This window comes from Lutra lutra, chromosome 7 (assembly GCF_902655055.1).
Source record: "Lutra lutra chromosome 7, mLutLut1.2, whole genome shotgun sequence".
Lineage (NCBI taxonomy): Eukaryota > Metazoa > Chordata > Mammalia > Carnivora > Mustelidae > Lutra > Lutra lutra.
This window is the reverse complement of record NC_062284.1, coordinates 19,536,783-19,557,006: the sequence shown is the minus strand read 5'-3', so window position 1 is coordinate 19,557,006 and position 20,224 is coordinate 19,536,783. Positions and strand designations below refer to the sequence as shown.

At 36.5% G+C, this 20,224-nt stretch overlaps 1 pseudogene; it reads right to left on the bottom strand.

Moving 5' to 3' along the window:
* Positions 1-6,492: 6,492 nt before the first annotated feature.
* Positions 6,493-20,224, bottom strand: part of LOC125104365 (cAMP-regulated phosphoprotein 19-like) — a 28,975-nt pseudogene continuing 15,243 nt past the window's right edge.

Here is a 20,224-nt window from a genome sequence, read left to right as displayed (position 1 = left end):
TGCCCTATAAGATGTCAAGACTTAATACAACACTGTAATAATTAAGAAGGTGTGGCATTGGCTTGGGGATGGAGAGATCGATGCATGGATCATAGGGAGTGCACAGATATAAGCCTAGACACATATGGACATTTGATGTATGACAGTTAGCATTGCAAAGTGACGAAAAGATGGATTTTTTTCATCAGCGGCTGGTAAAACAATTGGGATTTCATATGGAAAAAAGAATGAAAATGGTCCTGTATCTTACATTACACACAAAAATCATTAATAGGCAAATTATATGGGAAAACCAAAACTATGACACTTTTAGAAGATAATAGAGAAGGATATCTTCAAGACCTGGGAGTGAGAATTTCTTAAATATTATATAAATACCCCTTTAGCCATAAAGGAAAAGATTAGTAAATAGGACAAGATTAAAATTAAGAATTTCTCATCATCAAAAGACACCATCCACATCATCATAAGACCAGAGACTAGGAGAAGATATTTACAATAGATATAACTGGCTTATATCAAGAATATATATATATATATAATATATGTTATATATTATATATATATATATTTTCAAATGCCTGCCAATCAGCCAATCAATGAGAAAAAGACAGATAATTTAGAATAAAAATGCACATAGTATTTGAGTAGGCTACTCCTTCAAAAAGAGGAATTCCAAATGTCTAATAAACATATCAAAGGTGTTTAGCATCATTTGTATTCATGGAAACACACCTTAAAATCACAGTGAGACCCCCTTATAATCCTATTAGACTGGCCAAAATTATGAAATCTGAAATAAGTTTGGGAGAGGCTGTGGGGACTATTTTCATACACAATACCAGAAAAATTGTAATAAAAACAGGAATTTACTGTAGTGGAAGAGTCCTGGGATTCTGGGGAGGGCTGGTAAGCACACTTGCTCACTTCCTGCATTGATGATTTGATGAGGGGCAGGACAATTAATTCTGCCTCTTGTCAGTCTCCGTGCTAAATTGTTCAGCTACCGTTTAGTGGAGGTAACAGCTGTCATATTGCTTTAATGGTTTCCTTCCACTGACATGAAATGAGGAATTTCTTCTATGAGAATGCTTAAGAGTTGGCAAAACTCCTAATGGCATCCTTCAGTTTCAGCCTCTAGTGGCTCTTACATTTGGATGAATTATGTAGAAAGCAGTTAGAAAGAAGGGACTATCAATCATATGAGCCTCTCTCTCTCAAGAAAACACACCATTTCCCTGTCTTCTGAAGACAGTGATGGCGTCCCCCTACCCCCTGCCAAGTGTGCTCAGTTTAAAACCTGCACACTGCACCTTCTTCAGGAAACTCTCCTAAGCTAATGTCTTTTTTAAAAATGATTTTATTTATTTATTTATTTATTTATTTATTTATTTATTTGAGAGAGAGAGAGACATAGCAAGAGAGGGAACACAAGAATGGGGAGCCAGAGTGGGAGAAGGGGGCTTCCTGCTGAGCAGGGAGCTGGTTGCTGGACTCCATCCCAGGACCCTGGAATCATGACCCGAGCCAAAGGCAAACGCTTAACAACGGAGCCACCCAGGTGCCTCATCCTAAGCTAATGTCTTACTGCCAGCTCCTCTCTGACCTTTTTACTTTCTGTCTGGTTTGCTTATGGTAGGCACACATGTTTTAGCTCCTTCAGAAGATCTCTTGGAAAACAGGATGTTTGTCAGATCCATTTTTTTAGTTCTCCACAATGCCTTTTCCAGTTTCTGGTACATAGGCGGGGCTTAGTAAGTATCTTTTTTTTTCATCTCATGTGAAAAAAAATGTCATGATCTGCTACTCTGGTGTTAGAACAGTGGTTCCATGAAGCATGAGAGTCATGGGCACTTTTAAATTTCTGCTCTGCATTCTTCAGCTTGTCGCTTCCATCTTTGAGGTCACAAAATGGCTACAAGATCTCCTATCAGCATGTGCGCATTTTAGAAGACTAGAAAGGGACAAACAGGCTCTTCTATCCCTTTAAAGAATTTTGGAAAACACCGACCAAAGATTTCTACTTAAATTTCATTGAATACCCCCTTAACTGTAAGGGAGTTTGGCAAGTTAAGTTTTTTAGTTTGATGCACTGACACTCTGATACAATCTGAGTTGTGTTGAGTTGTGTTACTAAGGAAGCATGGGAGAGAAGATATTTGCTGAAGCACCTGCAGTCTTTGACATTAAAGGCTCTAAGTATTTGTTAGCAATTATTCACATTTTTTTTTTACAACTGTTAATTGTTTCTTTAAGATTTTTACATTTCTCTTCAAAATCTGTGGGGAAATTATTGAAATTTATTCAGATTCCAGCTTTCATATCCAGGGTTTTAATGCAGTACAATCTACTCAGTACCCTCCCCTCATCAAATGAGCTTTGTTTGTTTCCTCTATCCCTAAGTAGGTATGACACCATCTGGTGTTTTCAGCTTTTGACCCAGAGCCATGGCTGGCATCATCAGACTAATCAAGAGGTGGGAGGGGATGGGTCAGGAATGAGTTAGTGACACAAATCATTTGGCAATTAAATATTCATTGGTTATGATATTTGCTCCTAGCACAATAAAATATCCATCGAGGGATTTTAATAAAATTCTGTTGTTAATCATCAGCAATTGGAAGCTCAGAGTGTGAGTCTAATTGGCAGACTGATGCTATGGTTGATATAAAATATTAAGTTTCAGAAAGACAACCAAAGGGGCAGTTAAAGAACATTTATTGTGTGCTCATTTTTAGCCTACTTTTCTCATATATGTTAAATTCCTCCAAAGTAATAACATGTAATAAATAACAGTTAAAAAAAATCTCCTAAATAATTTGGATGACCAAGGTACAAGTAATGAAAGATAATTATTGATCTATTTAATCATCCATTCCATTCAACCAATAATTGTTGAAGGTATATTATTTTCTAGGCACTGTGCTAACTGCTAGAGGTCTAAATGAGAGTTTTTCAAATGTAGACATTTCAGAGGTAAAGATAGGTTGAAAGGCTAAAATGGGCAGCAGGGAACTGAGATGAGTAATCTGAAATCAGCTGTCATAGGCTAATAATTCCAGAAAATTAGCAGCAGAAAGTAGGCTTGGACATTTTGTAATTCTCTTCCAGTCATATGAAATTAAATTATAAAATCTCAGATGATTCAGGCATAGATTTTTAATATGAGATTTTGACATATGCAAATTAGACAATCTTAATGAATAAAGAAAAGAAATAGAGTGACTCATTTTTACAGTATGATATAGAAATGAGGTGTCCTAGAAGTCAACTAATCTGCTTAAAAGATAAGAAGTTTTAACAGGTTACATCTGAGTATGTGGCTTAATGTTCTATTAGAATATTCTTAGCAGGAATTTACACAAGAGTTACAGAAAATTAAATTTAAAACCAAGATCTGGAAAGGACTCATTAATTTAAGGGCAGACCTTTTTTTTAAAGATCACTGGATTGTCAGAAATTGAATTTGGTTAATCCTTTTTTTTTTTTCTTGACAGAGAGAGAGGGAGAGAGTGAAAGGAGGGGGAGCAGCGGGCAGAGGGAGAGGGAGAAGCAGGCTCCTAGCTGAATAGGGAACCTGATGCGGGGCTTGATCCCAGGACTCTGGGATCATGACCTGAGCCAAAGGAAGATACTTAACCAACTGAGCTACCCAGACATCCCTGAAATTGATTAATTCTAATTGACTAATTGATACAATTGGTCAAATCTCAGATGAAAGTCATGAATTTGGAGACTGCTGATGCTATGGTAAACAAAAGTTGCTTATAAAAAGACATCCAGCCCAGAGGTATGGGGGTCTTCTGCTCCATGGGTCTCTCATGTATTTCATTTGAAGCTCAGGCTATTGTCCTGAGGTGTTGACCTTGGAACATCAGTTGGTCTGACATGCTTGTTTTGTTCCCCTTAGTTGGATGAATTATTTATAATCTCTTAAACTCAGTGTACTCTTACGTAAGTTGTGTTTAAATATAACCATTGTGATGTCCTGTACACACTCTGTTAATTTTTTAAATGATTTTGAAAGGCTTAAAAGGATTTTATCTACAAAATTTATAAGGATGATAATTTAGTAGATTGTCAAGGGTGATTTAAATGCTTAGGGAGCTTTTGTTTTTCACATTTATCATGTTCCCTTGCTATATATATGTTTGAGAGAGTCAATTATATTAAAATTGTACTTTGAAATAGCCAAGGGAATGTGATTAAATATGTAAATATATTAAATGTAGGAGTTAACTCAGAAAGGACAAGTGAAAATGATTATTCTTAATTTGATTAAAATAATAAGATTTGTAAATAAAGTAAGAGTGCAAGGTAAGCTTAAATGTTCATTGGAAACAAGATTTTTACCTTTTAAACTATAACAATATAATATTAACTTAAATAAATAATTATAAGGGTTTCTTTTTGTGCACAAAATCCCAACTAGGGCAATAAAAGCCCAACTCGGGATCAACCAATAACAAAAGTGGAAGTGTGGGCTGTGAATCAATCACTAGGATGCTTTAAGAAAGATCTGGATCCATAAGAAATAGCATGGAGGACATGGGGAGATGGAGAGGAGAAGGGAGTTGAGGGAAATTGGAGGGGGAGATGAACCATGAGAGACTATGGACTCTGAAAAACAATCTGAGGGTTTTGAAGGGGCAGGGGCTGGGAAGTTGGGTGAGCCTGTTGGTGGGGTTTAGGGAGGGCACATATTGCATGGAGAACTGGGTGTGGTGCATAAACAAATTCTGGTATAGAAATTTTAAAAAATAAAAAATTTAAAGAAAAAGAAAGAAAGATCTGCATCCCTAACCAAGGTCAGTGGGTCTCCACACACACCCTGCCTCCTAATTTATACACAGAACACAAACTGGCAGAAGAATAATGCCAGAGGACTGCTCTTTGTAGAAAGACAATCTGCATGGAGAGGGGATCCAGGTGTGAGGTCTGGAATTAGAGCAAGACACCAAGCAAAGCTTAAGGTAACTCCAAAAGTGTTTACATCAGACATTAAGGTGGACAAGTAACAGTGAGACCACTAAAGTACTTCATCTCCAGAACAAAAACCTCCTAACTTTGACTTGTGGAGTTTCTAGGCTGTCCACCTTCACCATACCCACCACCCTCAAACCTGCTGGATAATTCCCTTGCCCACTGGCACAGAGGACACATTTAAGCCTCCTGGTGATGGGGAGGCCTTTGAGAAGCTGCAGCTCCCTTTTCTAATCATCTGATCATTTACCCATAATAATGAACTGACCCTTGTATTACTAGATACTGGACAAAAAGACCAGGGTGGGGATGCCTGGGTGTCTCAGTTGGTTAAGTGTCTGCCTTCAGCTCAGGTCATGATCCCAGGGTCTTGTGATCAAGTCCCGCATCAGGCTCCTTGCTCAGCAGGGAGCCTGCTTCTTCCTCTGCCTGCCACTCATCCTGTTGTGAACACACTCTCTCTCTCCCTCTGACAAAGAAATACAATCTTAAAAAATAAAAAAATTAAAAAAATTTTTAAAGAATAAAAAAACCACTAAGGTGATAAAAAATTATGTTAACTAAGCAAAACACAAACAAAAATTGTGCAATTTCAGTTATATGAGGTTCCTAGAGTAGTCAGTACCTAGGCTGATGCATTGCAGGATCGAGAGAAGTTCATACAAGCTTAAGAATTCTGCCACAAGAGAGACCAAGAAGTGTGGAACAGGTGTATAGAAGTTCTGAGAAAGCCTGAGCATCCCTAACAGGGCAGATGGAAGGTGTTTCCCAACATCAGCAAGTAAAGACTGAAGGAGGTGACTGCTACTTCAAATGTTAAAACAGCAACACAAGACTTCAAGGAAAATGAAAAATCAAGGAAACATTACACCACCAAAGGATCACAATAATCTTCCTGTTCCTACCCCAAAGACATGGAGATCTGCAATTTGCCTGATAAAAATCTCAAAATAGCTGTTCTAAGGAAGCTTGAATGAGCTACAAGAAAACACATACAATTCAAATAAGAAACAATACAAAAAAATGAGAAGTTTAACAAATACTTAGAAATCATAAAAAAGAAACATGGAAATTGTGAAGCTGAAGAAAACAATGTAATGAAAACATGTAATGGAGAACATCAATAACAAACTGGATCAAACGAAGAAAGAATCTGTGGATTAGAAGATAGGACCTTCGGAATTATCCAGCAAAGGAGAAAAAAGAACAAAGAATGAAAAAAGGAAAAGAAAGCCTGTGTGATCTGCATGATGCCATAAGAAGAAACAATCTGTGAATTACTGGAGTCTCAGAAAAAGAAAAGAGAGAGAAGGGGTCAGAAAACTTGTTTAAAGAAATAATGGTGGAGAATTTCCCAAATATGGTAAGAGATTTGGATATCTAAGTTCATGAAACTCATAGGTCCCCAAACAAACTCAATGTAAAGAGATCTTTTCCAAGATAAATTATATAAAACTGTCAAAAATCAAAGACAATGTTAAGAGCAGCAAGAAAAAAGAAGCTTGTAACTTACAAGGGAACTCCCATTAGGCGATCAGCAGATATCTCAGCAGGGACCTTACAGGATGGGAGAAAGTGGGTGACATATTCAAAATGCTGAAAGAAAGAAAAAAAAAAAAACTTGCTGAGAATACTCTATTCAGCAAAGCTGTTCTTCATAAATGAGGAGAGATATTTCCCAGACCAACCAAAGCTGAGGGAGTCAATCACGAGCAGACCTGCCTTTTAAGAAATGCTGAAAGGAGTTTTTCAAGTGGAAATGAAAGGGTGCTAATTAGTAACATGAAAACATATTGAAAATACACATTACATTAGTAAAGGTAAGTATATAGCCAAATTAAATAAATATACTCTAATACTGTGATGTGGTGTGTTAAACACTGCACTCTGGTATAAAGGTCAAAGGCAAATGTATTAAAAAGAACTATAGGTACAATAATTTGGTAAGGAATACTCAATATTAAGAAAAGCTAAGCTAAGACATCAAAAATATAAAAGATGGGGGACTAAAAATGTAGAGTTTTTGTATGTGATCAGGGTTAAGTTGTTGCCAGTGTAAAATAGGCTGTTATATCTATAAGATGTCTTACATACCTACTGTTTGCTGTTAACCACAAAGCAAAAACCTACATTAGATTCACAAAAAGTAAAGACCAGGGAATCAAAGCATACCACTATAGAAAACCATCAATTCACAAAGGAAGATGGCATGAGAGGATGAAAGGAACAAGAGAACTATAAGACAGCCAGCAAATAATCAATAAGATGGCATTAGTAAGTCTTTACCTATCAATAATTAATATAAATGCAAGTGGATTAAATTCTCCCATCAAAATGTACACAGAGGGTTGGATAGATTTTTTAAAAAGGGCCAAACTCTATGCTGTCTATGAGATTCACTTCAGCTTTAAGGGCACACATAAGCTTAAGTTGAAAGATGGAATAACAATACTCCATGCAAAGGGAAACTAAAAGAGAGCAGGGACAGCTATACAGATATCCGACAAAATAGATTTTAACTCAGAAGGTGTCACAAGAACAAAGAAGTTCACTGTATAATGATAAAGGAGGATAATGATAAATGCACCAAAGAGAATATAAAAATTGTAAATATATATGCACCCAACATCAGAGTACCGGTATCCCCCTTTTTCTGAAAATTGCATTATGCTATGCACTTTGCTTATACAAAAGACCCACATTAGTACTTGTTTTGCTAACTGAACACAGCCAAAGAGGACTTTCACTTTTATTTTAAAAAGGCAAATGGAAAATAGTGTTACTGTTTCTTTTGCGGTGAACCATGATAGAGGAAGAGCCTGAGCAGCAAGAGTGGGGCCACCAATCTACCTCCCTGAAAACTGCACTTAACCTCAGCATTAAGCCTCCATGGCTTTGAACTGTGTCTGTGAGCATCCATGCTTTATCCAGGTTTGTTTTGTGCATTCATTAGCAAGATGTGTCCTAAGGTATCAGAAAAACCTAAGAGAACTCATTTTTGGAGTCTAAGAATGCTCTAAATTTTCCCATATAAATTAATGACAATTGCCTTTTTGCTTTATACCATTTTATCTTTTAAAGGTTTTCATAGAAGTGTCTACTTTCAAATAATGGGAGAAACCAGTACCTAAATAAATTAAGCAAATACTGAGATCTGAAGGGAGAAATAGACTAAAATATTATAATAATAGGGGACTTCAAAACTCTACTTTCAAAAATGGATACGTTATTCAGACAGAAGAATAATAAGGAAATGTTGGACTTGAAACATTCTTCAGATCAAATGGACCTACCACACATTTACAGAATACTTCCTCCAATAGCACCAGAGCACACATGCTCCTCAAGCATATATGAAACATTTCTCAGGATAGATAATATGAGAGGTCACAAAAAAAGTCTTAGTAAGTTTAAGGAGATTGAAATCATGCCAGGTATCTTATCAACATAGCATGGAATGAGAAATTAATAGCAGGAAGAACACTGGAAAATTCACAAACAGATGGAAATTAAGCAAGCACTCCTAAACAATCAATGGGTCAAGGCAGAAGTAAAAAATTACCTTGAGAAAAACAAAAACAGAAACACAACATATCAACACTTACAGGATGTTGTAAAAGCGGTTTTCAGTGGAAAGTTCATAGGAATAAACAAATATAAAAAAAGAATAATCTTTAAAACAGCCTAAATTTACACCTCAAGGAACTAGAAGAAGAACAAATTAAGCCAAAGTTAGCAGAAGTAAGAAAATAACAGATCACAGAGGGGAAAAAAATGAATAGAGACTAAAAAGACTATAGAAAAGATTAATGAAACTAAGAGTTGATTCTTTGAAAACAGAAACTGGAAAATTTTTAGCTAGACTCAGCAAAAATGGGGGAAACTCAAATAAAATCACAAATGAAACTAGAGACATTACAAGTGATATCGCAGTAATACAAAGGATCATAAGAGACTACTCTGAATAATTATAAACTAACAAATTGGCTAACCTAGGATAAATGGATAAATCCCCACAAACATGCAACTTCTTAACAAGCTAAATCATGAAGAAATGAGAAATCTTAACAGACCAATAACAAGTAAGGAAATTGAATTGGGGAAAAAAAAAAAGAAAAAAAAAAGGAAGAAAGAAAGAAAGAAAGAAAGACCCCACCACCTCTCAACAAAAGAAAACTCAAGACCAGATGGTTTCATTGTGAATTTAACCAAACATTCAAAGCAGAATTAACATGATTCTTTTCAAACACTTCTAAAAAAATTGAAGAGGAGGGAAAACACCAAATTCATTTTACAAGGCCTATATTATCCCAATACTGAATCCAGATAAAGACATAAGAAAAGATAACTATAGGCCAATATCCTTGATGAATTGGTGTAAAAATTCTCAACAAAATACTAGCAAACTGAACTCAGCAGCACATTAAAAGGATCATATATCATGATAAAGTTGGATTTATCCCTGGGAGGCAAAGATTCTTAAACATATGTAAATCAATAAATGTGATACATCACATTAATAGAATAAAAGATCAAAATCTATGATCATTTCAATAGATGCAGAAAAAATATTAAAAAAATTCAACATTCATTCATGATTAAAAACTCAACAGACCAGGTGGATATGGGGGAACATACCTCAATATAATAAATGCCATATATGACAAACCCACAGTTAACATTATACTTGATGTTGAAAGGTTGGAAGATTTTCCTCCAAGATCAGGAAAAAGACAAGGGTGCCCACTCTCACCACTCTTATTTAACATAGTACTGGAAGTCCTAGACAGAATAATCAGGTAAGAAAAATAAATAAATAAAAGGTATCCAAATTAGAAACGAAGAAGTAAATTGTCTCTGTTTGCAGATTACATGATTTTAAGATACAAAATATCCTAAAGACTCCATCAAAAAAACCCACAAAACTGTTAGAACTAATCAACAAATTCAGTAAATTTGCAGAATACAGAATCAGCATACAGAAATCAGTAGCATTTCTGTACACTTACAGTGAAATATCTGAAATAGAAATAAATAGTACCACTTACAATAACATCAAAGACAATAAAATACTTAGGAATAAACTAAGTAGGTAAAATCTGTATATTAAAAACTACAAGACTTAGATGAAAGAAATAGAAGGGAATTTAAACAGAAAGATATCCCATGTTCATGGACTGGAAGAACTAATAGTGTTAAAATGTCCATACAGTCCAAAGCCACCTATAGATTCACTGTAATTCTTATAAATATTCCAATGGCATTTTTTTTTAACAGATATAAAGAAAGTCAATCCTAAAATTCATTTGGAATGACAGAGACCCTGAATAGCCAAAGTAATCCTGAGAAAGATGAACAAAGCTGGAGGCATCATACTCCTTGATTTCAAACTGTATTCTAAAACAATATTACTCAAAACAGTAGATATTGGCATAAAAACAGACATATAGTCCAGTGGAGCAGAACTGAGAGTCCCCCAAATAAATCCTCATATATACAGCCAACTAATATTTGACAAGTATACTAAGTATACTCAAAGGAGGGAAAGGACAGTCTGTTCAATAAATGGTGCTTGGGAAATTGGATATGTACATGCAAAAGAAGGAAACTTGACTAATATCTTATATTGCTCACAAAAAATGGATTACAGACTTAAATATAAGACCTGAAACCATAAAACTCCTAGAAGAAAATATAAGGAAAATGCTCTTTGACATTGGTCTTTGCAATGATTTTGGGGTTATGACACTTAAAGCACAAGCAACAAAAGCAAAAATAAACAAGTAGGACTACACCAAACTAAAAACCATCTACACAGCAAATGAAACAATCAACCAAATGAAAAGGCAACCTAGAAATGGCAGAAAATATTTGCAAATTACATATCTGATAAAGGGTTAATGTCCAAAATATATAAACAACTCCTACCATTCAATAGCAAGAAAGCAAGCAATTCAATTAAAAAAAAAATAGGCAGAGGGCCTGAATAGACATTTTCCCAAAGAAGACATTCAAATGGTCAACAGGTACATGAAAATGTGCTTAACATCACCAATTATTAGGGAGACGCAAATCAAAACCACACTGAGATATCACCTTACAGCAGTTACAATGGCTACTATCAAAAGACAAGAGATAATAAATGCTGGTGAGGCTATGAAGAAAAGGGAACACTTACGAACTTTTGGTAGGAACATAAGTTGATTTAGTCACTACGGAAAACTGTATGGATTTTCCTCCTTGTCCTTTGCTGGTTTTGGTACTATCATAAGTTCTCTTTTTCTTTCAAGATTTTATTTAAATTCGAATGAGTTTACCTATAGTGTAGTATTCGTTTAAGGTGTAGAATTCAGTGATTCATAAGTTGCATATAACACCTAGTGCTCATTACATCAGGTCCTTCCTTAATCCCCATCACCCAACTACCCCACCCCCCACCTCCCCTCCAGCAGCCCTCAGTTTGTTCCCTATATTTTAGAGTCTCTTATGGTTTGCCTCCCTCTCTGTCTTTATCTTATTTTATTTTTCTTTCCCTTCCTCTATGTTCATTCCTGTTTGTTTCTTAAATTCCACACATGAGTTCCACATATGAAATCATATGGTCTTTTTTATCTATCATAAGTTTTTAATTTCAGACAAGTCAAAGATGTCCTTTTCGTTATGAATTTTAACATATGTTATGTAAAGAAAGAAGTTTTTTTTTTTAACATTATAGAGAGATCCAATACATTTTTCTTCTACTCCTTCCTTAAGGGGTGGGAGAATGGGTGAAGGTGGGCAAAAGGTACAAACTTCCAGCTAAAAGATAAATAAATTCTGAGTATGTAAGTATAGAGCATGGTGACTATATTTAATAACACTGTATTGTATATTTGAAAGTTGCTAAGTGAGTAGATCTTAAAAGGTCTCATCACAACAAAAAGTTTCTAGTTATATAAGGCAATGGATGTTAACTTATTGTACTAATGATTTCATAATATACACATATATCAAGGGGCACCTGGGTGGCTCTGTGAGTTAAAACCTCTGCCTTCAGCTCAGGTCATGATCTCAGGGTCCTGGGATGGAGCCCTGCATCGGGCTCTCTGCTCAGCAGGGAGCCTGCTTCTTCCTCTTTCTCTGCCTGCTTGTCTGCCTACTTGTGATCTTCGTCTGTCAAATAAATAAATAAATAAAATCTTTCAAAAATATGTATATACATATATAAGAACATTATGCTGTATGCCTTAAACTTATACAATGTTATATGTCAATCACATCTCAATAAAAACAGAAAAAATTCATTTTCATTCATTTAATCCATATTTTCCTTTATATTCTTTACCATGTTCATGGCAGTTAAAATCCCTTTGTACTAATTCGAGTAGCTAGAATACTTGTGAGTTTTCTTTATTATCTTTTTTTCTCTTGATTTATCAGTCATGCGTTCTGCATTTTCTTTATGTCTCATATTTTTTAATACATGCTGGATATTGTATATAAATGAACCATAGTGACTGAGGAAGTTGATATTTATTTTTCTCAGGAGATGGTTCGTCATTTTCTCCATGAGACAGAGCTGAAAGCCTGATTACTTCAATCCAATCAGGGGTTGAGCAGTTTAGGGTTATGTAGGTTTGGCTCTCCTAGGCTTTTGACCTCAGTTACCATGGTTCTTTCATATATACAATAACTAGCACACAAAATAATAGTTGCTCTCCCATACAATATAATATTGATATTACATAATGTCTAACAGCAAAGTCACTTGATAAAAGATTTCCCATATTTGTTTTGTATTCTCTCTGAACATAATATTTGCCTTTAACTTTGAGGCTATTTTTAAAAAATTACTTATTTATTTGAGAGAGAGGGAATGAGCAGGGGGAAGAGCAGAGGGAGGGGGACAAACAGACTCCATGCTGAGAGCCTGATGCAGGGCTCATTCCTACGACCTTGAGATCATGACCTGATCCACAATCAAGAGGTAGGCTCTCAGTCGGTGACTTAGCCACCCAGGTGCCCTGAAGCTCTTTTTACGTCTCTTGGAAATACAGTGGCTTATACCTGGTTTTAAAGACTGCAGTGATAATCATTAGTGTGATTTTTCTTTAGAGACACAATTCACCAAGTTTGTGCTGAACAGCATTATTGGCTTTGTAAAAATTCCATTGTCTTACCAGATAGTAGCTCACTATGCTTTCCTCGAAAAGTAGGTAAGAACATTGATGGATCATGTCATTATTTGTCAAATTTTTATAAATGGTGATTATTGGAAGAATAGACTGCCCACCCCCCCAAAAATCCCAATTTTTGTACTTTCTATTTATCTGTTGATGTCACTTCTTTGAATTCTCTACACTGGCAGATAATAGAGTCCAAGCATACACTGATTCATGTTTTAAATTTATATTGGAGTCCTATTCACAATTTAACCTTACATTTTTATAATTTTTTAAAAGATTTATTTATTTGTTTATTTGACAGACAGATATCACAAGTAGGCAGAGAGGCAGGCAGAGACAGAGAGGGAGAACCAGGCTCCCTGTGGATCAGGGAGCCCGATGTGGGGCTCGATCCCAGGACCCTGAGATCATGACCTGAGCCGAAGGCAGAGGCTTTAACCCACTGAGCCACCCAGGCGCCCCTAACCTTACATTTTTATTTTTATTTTTTTTAATTTTTAATTTTATTTGATTTTAACCTTACATTTTTAAATAAGCTTTTATTTAAATTCCAGTTAGTTAACATACAGTGTAATATTGGCTTCAGGTATATAATTTAGGAATTCAGCATTTTCATACATCATCCAGTGTTAATCACAAGTGCACTCCTCAATCCCTATCACCCATTTAATCCAACCTCACCCTACCTCCCCTCTGATAACCATCAGTTTATTCTCTACAGTTAAGTAAGACTCTGTTTCTTGGTTTGACTTTCTCTTCCCCCATCCCCTCATGCTCATTTGTTCTGTTTCTTAAATTCCACATATAAGTGAGATTATATAGTATTTGTGTTTCTCTGACTGACTTATTTCACTTAACATAATACTCTCTAGCTCTACTCACTTTGTTGCAAATAGAATAATTTCATTCTTTTTTTTTTTTTAAAGATTTTATTTATTTATTTGACAGAGAGAGATCACAAGTAGACGGAGAGGCAGGCAGAGAGAGAGAGAGAGGGAAGCAGGCTTCTCGCTGAGCAGAGAGCCCGATGTGGGACTCGATCCCAGGACCCTGAGATCATGACCTGAGCCGAAGGCAGCGGCTTAACCCACTGAGCCACCCAGGCGCCCTCATTCTTTTTTTTAATGGCTGAGCAATATTCCATTGTATATGTATACCACATCTTCTTCATCCATTCTTACATTTTTTAAGGTATATATATCTTTTCTTTTTGAACACTGCTTTTAAGCTCTCATGAACTAAGTCATTGATCTATTCTGAGAATTAGGGTTGTATTATAACAAAATGTTGTCAAGAAAAACATGTAAAAATGGTCAATGTAAAAAAATAGCATAGTTGAGATGAACTGCTGTTTATGAGACAAATTACCCAATGAAGAAATATTAATAGAACTAGCAAGGAATGCTTGATGTTGGGTATCAAACAGTCATCAAAGTGATCTTGTGGTGCCTACAACCTTGTAGGAAGGGAAAAGTACCAAGAGCCTTGCAACATGATAATTGGGGGCCCACTGTCTTGAGGAATAAGTTTAGAGTCTTGCTAATAGAGAGAACATATTTTCTTCTAATATGGATTTAGATTGAAGTTTGCAAATTCATGCTCTGAGGGCTGTATTGCATCACAAACATCTTTGACTTGTCTGTACAGTATTTTAAAAATTTTGAAGTTTCATATAAAAATCTGGCACCTTTTGAACCAAGAGAAATCAGTCCCTCATATCAACCACTGGAGCTGGGTAGAAGTTGTCCTTAGTTAGGACCTGCATGTTCCAGTTTGCCGGTTAGCATCACTTCTTATTTTGAAACACTTATGGGGTATTTGGAGGGCTCAGTCAGTTAGGCGTCTGCCTTTGGCCCTGGTCATGATCCTGGTGTCCAGAGACCGAGTCCCACATCGGGCTCCCTGCTTGGCTGGGAGTCTGCTTCTCCCTATCCCTCTGCCCTTTCCCCTTGCTTGTGCTCTCTTCTCTCAAATAAAGAATTAAAATCTTAAAAAAAAAAAAAAAAGAAAGAAAGAAAGAAGAAAGAAAGAAAGAAAGAAAGAAAGAAAGAAAGAAAGAAAGAAAGAAAGAAAGAAAGTCAGACAAACACTTGGCTTGCTTTATGCCCTAACATTACTTACCTGGCTTCTGTAAGCACTTGTGGTTTTAACTTACATTTTCCTGATTGGCAGAATTGAGCCTTTCCTGTTTTCTCTTTTGTGAATGGCCCATTTGTCTCTTATAATTTTTCTATTCCGCTAGCTTTTTCTTATTGATATGCATATGTTCTGAATTAGTCCCTTGAGGTTTATAAGTGTTGTGAAGGCTTTCTCCTAGTCTTTCCTTTTCTCCTGATTTTTCTTTTCTTTTTTAAGTCTGCATTTCCCCCCCCCACTGCTTTTGTGCTCTTCTTTGTAATTATATTTCAAGTTCCTTCCAAAATAAGGCCCCAGGAACCCCCAGGTTTAAATACATCCCTGAGCTTGGTTGACTGTTGTCTTGTATTCATGCTTGGATATTCGTTCACCAACATTAAACCCCAGGATAGAAGACGGGACATAGCTGGACTCCCTCTTCCATGGCATGAGTCCTTTGCTGACTCCAGAGATGGCAGTGGTAGCCAACGTAGAAAAAGGACTGGAACTTGTCCTTGGAACTGGGCTGTGATAAGAAGTACCTGCCAGGAACATCATCATCTGCTCCTTCTTATCCAAAAGTACCTGCTTTGCTTAAGTGGCTTTAAGGTCTTGATAAGCCTTCCTCTTTTACAGGAGATTTTCTGGAACCAAAGGGATCTTTTATCTTTGCTCTTGCTCTACCATGTTTCCAAAGCTCTAAGTGCACATTTCGATAAGTAGAAGTTTCGTATTTTCAGGTAGTTCAATCTATTAAGCCTCCCTCTTTATAGTTTGTGCTTGGTTTTTGAAATACCAAGAGCCATTTTGGCAATATTTCAACAGCTTTGTCTATGTGCCACAATGCATTTTATATACATATATACAAATAGGTCAAAATCATAAATATGACTAAATTATACAGCTGTGACTGCTTTAAATATTGTAATTAAAATTGTACAATTAAAATAAGCAGGCCAGCCACTGGTTTAAAAAAAGTTGCACTTTGGTATTTATTTAGCTGTTGAGCTACTGAAATCAACAGCGAGAGTGAAGCAATTATCTGATGCCCGTGGGTGGCAACCTTGGAGAATCTCAGCATCTTCCACCATCCCACCCTATTTTTGTCTTTCATAAGAGATATTTATCTCAATTTGAGATTATATTATTTTCTTTATAATCATAATCTTAAAAAGCTTAAAATAGTACTAAATTTCATATGGAATAAAACTTCATATTCTCAGCATCTTACTGTTCTTAGTGATTTATACTTTCATCTTAAATATAATTATGAAAACTCTTATCTAAATCATTGTTTTTACTTAGTGCTATCTAAAAGTAATGGAAAAAGGAAAACAGGGAGCCCAATTTAACCATATATATAACTGCCTCTGCTTTCTGAAGAAAGCAACACAATTCATATCAGCAAAGAAAGAAATCTCTCTGTGGCATTTTTCTCCTAACATACACTAGTGGAAGAAAGAGAAGGGCCTGAAAAATTCGAGTTTTGCAGAGTCTTTGGATATTTAAATGGAGTCCCAGAGCTGGGTTCTCCAGACCAATGGCCAGAGATTTGGGGGTAGAGGACAGAGAAGAAGAGAGGGGAAGAGAGGGCTAAGTAGTTTGGCAGAAAGCTGGAGCCTGAGCTGGTAAAATACGTTCAAGGAACTTCTTAAAAAAAGAGATTGAAGATTCAAGATGACTCAACCCTCACTGTTAATTCAGATCTTTGTTATAATCTGCTTTATATACGCATGCCTGTGTGAACAATGCTTTTGAGAAAAGGAAATCTGTTTTATGTGATGCAAGGTGTAACAGGGACAACATGTGTGGGATAGTGAGATGATCCTTCTACGGAACCAATTCAGCTGTGAAAGATGATACATGCAAATAGGAATTGGGTGGCTTCGTGCTCCTCAAAGACATTGAGAAGAATGTGTGCCTTCAATCACCCTCAGCAAGGGGCTCAGACAATTTGCGGGGCAGGGGGCAGGCTCAGGCAATGTTATTAGGATCTCCTGTTATCTGAGGGATACAAACTAAGGAAAAGAATAGGAAACATATAGTGGTCAATTGTCCTTTGCAGTTCTGAAATCCAGTCAATCACATATCTACAGGGATAACAAATGTTGGTTCCCTGGTCATTATTTGAAGCTCTTGAATTTATCCTCTGTGGTCTTGTTTCTACCCTTTTGTCTTTTATTTTCATTAGAAAGTATTTTCTCAACCTGCTTCCTGCCCATAAAAAATGTGGACCTAGAAAGTGCTATTCATTTTGAACCATCTCTATACCTTTTAGTTAAAACTTATGGTACTTTAGTAAGTATTTGTCTTAAAAATGTTCTATGTTCCCTATGAATGTTATTAGGTATCACACCATAGCAAAAACAAACAAACAACAACAATAAAACTATTTCCATAATTTTTTCTAAAATGAGCTTCCCTTTGGGCCACAGGCAAGGCTGTTATGGGAAAATATGCCCCTAATATTCTTAGAAAGTGTCCAGATGGGAGGGTCTACTAGATGCTGCCATTAGTCTTATAGAGATTTTAACCACGGATTTTTAGCCAAACCCTTGATTTAACCTTAACTCTGAGGCTATTTCTTACTTTGATGTTTTGCTGGCCCAAGAGTCTGTCCTGCATTTTCTATATTTCTTCTTTATCCTGCCTAAAAACTAAACAGTTCTTTGTTTAGTTAATCTCTCTCTCAGTGCGGCTAATAGAAGACTATTGTACTTTCAATATTTTGCCTGGGATTCTCCATATCCACATCAGCAAATTCAGAGCCATTGACTGGAGGCCTAGGAGGTGAGAGAGAGTGGTAAAACCAAACAGTTCTGGAGCTGGGGCAGTGGTACATCAACCAGACAGGTGATACCCTCATTTGCTCAAGTCAGTGAGTTCATTAGCTGCATCTCCTATCTTCCATGATCCCACAGGTGATACTATAGCCAAAAAATTCTACCACTCTAACATAGCTTACTCTCTCTCTCTCTTTCTTTTTTTGAACCTCCAAGGGCAATTTTCTCACTGTTATTCCAGGGTGACCTGACAGCTTCCCCTCTGAACTTTGTCTTGCCACCCAGTGTCAAAACCAATGACAGGGGTTTTAGGTTTCTGTTAGAGCAGCAACCCACTTCCAGATACCAATTCTGTTTTGGGGTATCTGTTGTTATCGCTGTGTAATAAACCAGTCTAGCATTTAGTAGCTTAAATCATGCCCATTTTATTGCTCACAATTCTGTGAGTCAAGAATTTGGGCAAGGGTTGGTGGGAACAGGTGGTGTAGATAAGTTTGGAATATCCGTGCTGTCTGCCAGTTGGTGCTAGCTGTCAGCTTGGGCAACCTGGCTCTCCTCTGTTTGAACTCTTATCATCCAGGCCCATCTCTTTCCAGGTGGTCTCTCCAATAGGGTAGACTGGAATTATCTACAGAACCGTTGGCTTCTAAGAGGGCAGAAACAGAAACTGCAAGAAATCGCAGTATCATTTGTGCTGCATTCTCTTGGCCAGAGAAAGTCACAGGGTCAGTCCAGATTCAAGGGAAGAGGAAAGAGACTTCATTTCTTTTTTGGTAATGTTGCAAAGTGAAGGGCATACAGGATGGGACAGAGGAGTGTGGCCATTTTTGGAAACAACCAGCCTCACAGATAGAAGCAAAATGTCATGAAACCAAATGCTCTCCGAGGCCACTGTATTTCCTAATCCAACCATAAACCTGATGTTCAAGTTACCCTTAGAAGTCTGGCTCATAAAGCCAAATGAGGTCCGCAGGGAAGTAAGGTGTTAAGTAGCCAACACAGACAGCTTTTACAATATTCCTATATATACTTGTTCAAACATTTTGAAAGACCAACCGCCTCAGAAGGTGACCTGTTCCCTTGTTGAACGGCTCTAAATTCTAAAGAATTCTTCCATTTGCGAAGGTGAAGCTGCCTTTCTGGTCTCCTCCGAGGGTCAGATATCTGCCCCCTGAAGCCCCTCACAGGAAACCTACCACTTTACAAGTATGGCTGACCATCTTCAGATTTAGATATTTTAAGATTTTAGGTTCAGTAACATTTTAAGAGTGTCTTCTTGACTCAACATCCACCAACTCCTTTACTTGACTATCCCAAATCGTGATTTCTAGAAACATGTGTTTATGTGTATAACATATAACTCATGGAATGAATTTTGCCCAGTATGATATGTTTAAGAAGGGCTTATAGAAAATTTAAAAATATCTGACAATGCAAGTAAATGAGCCATTTACTGAAAGTGGATTAAACGTTTGCCTGGCTTAACTATTCAGTTTGATCTTAGGGAAATTGTGTGCTTGAAATTTGTCTTGTCGCAACTTTTTCATAACTTACTTGCTGTTTACCAAAATAATTATCTAAATGTAGCATCTTCCATAGCTGGGATTCAGTAGATGGTAAAAGCATCTGAGTAGTAAGACACAACTTCTAAGAAAAGCTGAAAGCAAAGTTTGCTGTTAAAACTGATGAAAAACCTGCCCAGAAAAAAATCAAATCAAAGATTTGATACAAAGATTTTATCAAAGATAAAAAAAAATCAAAGTTGGTTTGATGCTTTGTATGCCAAAATGAAAATAGGAAGCATGTATGACTGGTTGAAGAATCATTTCTCTCTGTGGATGGTGCTTATGAAAGATGGTGTCTCAGACCCAAAATCAGGATGAAGCTTTTACTAGTCAGGGCGGGTGGCTATAAAAAGATAAGAATAATGAAAAACTACAACCAACAAGTAGAACAAGAACTTAATCACAGCCTTGTTGACCCACAACAAGGGGTCATGTCTGATATGCCTTAGTCATGTCTTATCTCATTAGGACAACAACCCCAAATTTTCCGACAACATTTTTTTGGTGCCAATTTTTTTTTTTTTTTTTGCCACTGAGTACCAGCCCCCTAATAAATCCAGAAAGCTTTCAAGTGTGTGCGTCTGTTTTATAAATAGAAATATATTTGGGGATA